This window comes from Haliaeetus leucocephalus, unplaced genomic scaffold (assembly GCF_000737465.1).
Source record: "Haliaeetus leucocephalus isolate CR32 unplaced genomic scaffold, Haliaeetus_leucocephalus-4.0 Scaffold906, whole genome shotgun sequence".
Taxonomy (NCBI): domain Eukaryota; kingdom Metazoa; phylum Chordata; class Aves; order Accipitriformes; family Accipitridae; genus Haliaeetus; species Haliaeetus leucocephalus.
In genome coordinates this window covers 600506-605734 of record NW_010973342.1, presented here as the reverse complement: position 1 = coordinate 605734, position 5229 = coordinate 600506, and positions in this window count along the sequence as shown.

Here is a 5229-nt window from a genome sequence, read left to right as displayed (position 1 = left end):
ATAAGGCTGTGAAGTTCATCCTAATTCAGGTATCATAGCTGACAGAAATGCAGTTAAAGACATTTCATTTTTAAGAAATGAGTCTTGAAGGGTCTTTTGACTAAAGATGCTACCAGTCCTCCTTCAAATAATGTCTAAACTAAAATTCTGAGTTAAGAGCTCATGCCTAAGCTTTCTGAAGGCAGATACTGAATATGCAGTTAATACTTAGGCTGTCTATAAAAAGGATGTGGCTGAAGTCTTTTAGCTGTGCTAATCACTAAAGACAGTTTGTATTTGGATTACTATTTATATTGACACAGTTGTTACCTGATACCTGTCTCTCGCTGTTGCGGAGACATCATGCTGCCTTTGGTGCTACTCTCAGCTGCTGGGGGTCTCGCTGGGCACTGGAGTTCGGGTTCTGGGCTGAGAGGCGCAGGGAACATCCCTGTTCAGTAGCCGACAGTCTCTGCATAGTCAGGTAGGTGCTTCAGAGATGGCAATTAATTCAAGGCAATTAATGCTTAAAGTGTTAAAGTGTTTCAAAAACCACTGACTCCCGTTTCTCTCTCTGTCTATTCCAGTCCCACAGCACATATATTGTATTTTGCAACCCTGTTCTTTGTTTTATAAATAGAATTTAGTGTGTATTGTTTACGTAGCCTTTTACCCAAAGAGAGGATTGACAATGTCACAGAAAGAAAAATCTTTGGTCAGACTGACAACGTCTACGACATCCCACTGTCTCTTCTTGTGGTATACCACGGACGCGGCTTTCACAGTGAGTCCAAAGCTCGTTACGAGGTTTCAAAAGCATTTATGGCTTTTAGTGAGTAGAGTGTGAGGAGCAGATGCTCCCCAAGACTAATGCACACAAACTTGCCATAACGTGAGGGCAGGTCTCAGAGCCCCAGAAAAAAATCTCTTCCAGTCCTTTGCTGATGTAAATGGGAACAGGTCCACTGGCTTACATCAAAATGCATTTACAGTGTAAGACAATCACCCCTTGAGTTTTAAAGCATCCCATCCTTACTTCTGTATTTGTGTTAGCTGATATTTGCATAATAATGCCCAATGCACACAAAACACTGCATCAAAAGAAAGTTGCTCCTTGCCTCCACTCCAGCTTGTCGTTTGGAAAGAATTCTCTTTTCCTCCATTCCTTAGAGCTTCCCCGCACCACTTGCAATCTTCCAGTTAACATAATTTTGTCATCCTTTGGTACCAGACCTCTTTCCCTCCCACTGCCACTTCCTTTCTCCCTGGCATGCGAAGGGAGCCTGAGTCATAGTGAGACCTCTAAATACTACCTCCCGCGGGGGCTCCGTCTCTTTCTACCCCTACCTCGGGCAGCGACAGTGGCGGGCAGAGGGTCTTGAATGCGTCTGTCCTTGTACGGTACCTCTTTCTCCAACGTACATCGAGAGCACATCCCACCCTGCCTGTTGCTGTGTGTCCGATACAAAACACCTACAACAAAAGGGTTGCTCAACTGGACTGAAAAGAACATTTAGTTTGGGCTGCGTCTTTTTATGCCTGGGTCCCTGGATCTCAGTCCTGCCCGATGCTGATCACCCTGACCCCACCGGCCCGTTGTCTGCCCCAGCTTCGGTGGGAGTGGACCATGGACAGAATCACCCTCAGATTTTGAACACTGCTCCTACAAATCTCCCTCCCAAGGTTTGTCTTACAGCTCACTAGCAAGGCCTGAGTCTGTACTACTTAACTGAGTAGCTTTGATCGTTGTGTGGCTGTATGCAAGAGGTTTGTTTTCTCTTCCACATGGGCTAAGCAAGAAGAAATGCTAAGACCGTTGTTCACGCTGTCGTGAGAATCAGTTGTTGGCTGAGGGGACCCCGTACCACGCTAGGCAGCGGCACAAAGGTGAGCCAGCTGCAGGTGCTCACCTCCCCACAGAAGTTTTGCTCCGTGCTGCCGTGGGGTCCTCAGCTGCGGCTACGGCCCGAGATGAAAAGGACAGCTTTGCACGGTGGATTTATTGCACATTCCCGGTCACACGAGGGAGACTGTGTCCAGGTAGCTGCCTCTCTTACTCTCCCTTTAATCACGGCAGGGTGGGAACCGGATCCAGCCTGGAGGGATAAAAGATCTCCGAGATGAAGAAGTACAATGGAGCGGAGTTAATGTCAACCGGTTTACAGTTGTAAGCAAATCACTACCACATCTCTCTGTGCAGCATGTTACAATTTACTACTCGTAGTTAAATGAGTCAGAGCTGTTGCTTCTGGTTCTGCCTCCAGCTTCTCCTGCTGCAGAGCTGGACAGACAATGGGTCCGTGTTGCAGAGGGGCCTCGGGCCAGCCCCAAGGAGCTGTGTGTTGCAATGCCCATTATCGCAATGCCTGATTTTTAGGCTCCCTGCTGTGGAACAGATTGCTCAGGCCAGGGACAGACACCACTGTGCTTCACACAAGGTGTGGAGAGAGTTAAAAGCTAACGAAAGGAAATTTCAGGAATCCGCATACTCTGGGTTAGAACAGGTATATATTCTAACATCTGTATAGTGGGACCCAGCACTATGACAGGCAGCAAGAAGGTGTCTCTTTGTGCCACAAACTCCCTTGCAGTTAAGTGCCTAAGCCACATCAGCCTGCTCTTGTGGAAAACTAGGGGAGGGAGAGAACCACCTCATTGCATCCAACAGCTCATTGGGTACAGTATATTGTATCCCAAGCAGTGGGAGACTTACTTGCCGGTCACCACTCTGCTGGATTTAATTTGAACGGCCCTACGGCTCTGAGGAGCATCCTGGCCACGAGGCTATTTAAGCAGCTGCTTTTTCTTGCACTCCCTGGCCGCCTCCGTGTCTAATATGAAATCAAATGTCTAATAAATATAAAATCAAATGTATCATTAGAAGAGATGAAGAGCCATTATCTCTGAGTCCCTGATAAGTTGGTGATTGGGATTTTCACTTTGCGTACAAAATACCTGAGTTCAGCTGTTTACCTGAAATCAGGCAGCACCGAGGAGTTCGTGCTAAGTATCCCGTTACTCCGTGAAGGTGTCCAGCCAGTTTGTTCCACAGACCTTTCACTTCCCAGATCTTTAGGAAGAAAGTCCGATGTGACTCGGGAGACTCACACAAGACGATGAGCCCGGATTTAAGCATAGAGGACTGCTGAGAAGCAGGCTTACCCCCTCCCCTCCGCCTGGCCTTTACAATGGGTACGTTAGGCAGCTTCCCTGCTTTGCCTCTGATTTCTGAAGGTTGTCTTCTCAGGCACAATCCTGAGCAGCAGGAGGCTGCTGCTGCTGTGCCTAACTCACTTGCTGAATTTAGCCTGCCTTCACTTTCGAAAACAGGCTTTTAGCTCCTGAGTCACTTGAGCACTACGGAAAACGTTAGAGAAAGCATTCAGCAGGGCACCGATTCGTGCTTCGAGTTAGAGAGCGAATTCAGAAAGAGCCCCTGGAAACACCAGAAATTCAGGGCAGACAACAAACGCACGCTTTCACCAAAGATTTGCGCAGCAGGTTTTCCCGGTGGCCTTCTTCTCTGGAGCCAAACCCGAAGGAGAGCCTTTCTTTACTCTTTAACTGCTAAGGCACCGGCTGCCTACCCCTCTGCCCCAGCCCGGAGCTGGGCTCCGCTGAAGCCGGAGCCGGGCGCGATGCCGCGGCGTTCCCGAGCCGGCTCGGAGCCGGTGCCGGTGCCGGGCGAAGGCGCCCGGGAGGCGGCTGCCTTCGTGTGCGGATAACGGAGTCGTTCCCCTCGTTTGTGGGAATTAAGAGTAGAAAAAAAATGGCTTCCCTTTTATTCTGTGTGTGTTTCTGCGGGTGCGTTTCTGCTCCCTCTCCGCGCTCTGGCTACCGTGCGCTTTGTTTCCCACCCACCCTCCGTGGAAAGGAGCGTGGCCGCACCGAGGGGCTGCCGCTTTCCCACGGCGGAGGATTGCCGCGTAGCCCTGCCCGCGGGTCCGTGGCGGTACATGGATGTGCTCGGGGCCCCTCTGCTTTCTCTCGTCTGTCTGCCGAGGCTCTCTCGGAGTGTGTGTGGAGATACGCGTGGAGGGGAGGGGGGTGCGGGAGTGCCTGGGGAGGGGTGGCGGGCGAGAGGGGAGTTATTAGGAAACTTTGCTTTGGCTACTCTCTATCCTTGGGGCTGCGTGGCGCCAGCACCCTCAAGTTGAAAGGAAAACAGCCATTCTCACTTCCAACTGCCCACTGAGATCCTTAAGGCGACAAAGACACAAAAGTGAGTTTTATTTGCTGGTAAGCCAGAGGCAAGAAAAAAGAAAAGCCAATTCCCCCTTAAAAAGAGCCGACAAATCCTTTTTGCTCTTTTGTGTGAGCTTTTCCTATTCACATGGAGCGTTCATCCGTGTGATTCCCAACTTATTGTCATTACTTAGTTATTAATTGTTCTCATCTGGGTTTAATTGAGCAACCAAGGACTTTAGCCCAAGGGTCAGGGGGAAAACTTAAAGCAAAGACATGTTCAATAGGAATCCTGCGCTTCGAATATCCATCCCGAGTTGACATAATGTAAAAAAAAAAAAAAAAAAAAAAAAAAAACCAAACCGAAAAAAAACCCCAAAACCCAGACAAAGCGGAGAGATGAAAGGGTCCCGGCTTGCCCGTCGCCCCGCGCCGCAGCGCCCAAAGGTGCCGGCGGAGGGGAGCGGGGCTCGCGGGGAGCCAGCTCAAGGCGGTTCTCGCTGTTTAAAACCTCTCTTGGTTTTTTAAGAGCTTCTTTACAGGATAAACCTGGCCTTCTGCGCGATTAGATCCTCTCCCCAAACCCGCGCTCTAATCGCGCGGAGGCTAAGTTTATCTCCAGCCTTTTTCTGCCAGAGACACAACGTGGGAAAAAAGCCGGCACCGCGCTCTCCCAGTCCGGCGCGGCGTTGGGCGCTGGGGTCAGGATCACAGACACTGTCATTTGCACAGAGAAAAGAAATGATCGGAAAAGAAAGCCAGACCAAAAAGGGAAAAGAAAAAGAAAAAAAAACCACAAGAAAAAAAAACCACCAAACACCAAAACCAACCACAGAAGCCCCAAATTCACCCCAACCCAGAAAGGACTAGGCGGCCAGAGCAGAGCGAGGGATGAGAAGAGGGGGATTAGAGCAGCGAGCTCTGGAGAAATTGACTGGGTTCAGGTATGTTGTTTCGCTGAGTTATTGAAAGCATCATTGATATTTAGGAGATGATAAAAGTCCCGCCTCGCCCCCAGCTACAGTCTCGCTGGAGCCACAGTGCCTGCAGAAGATTGCCTAGCCT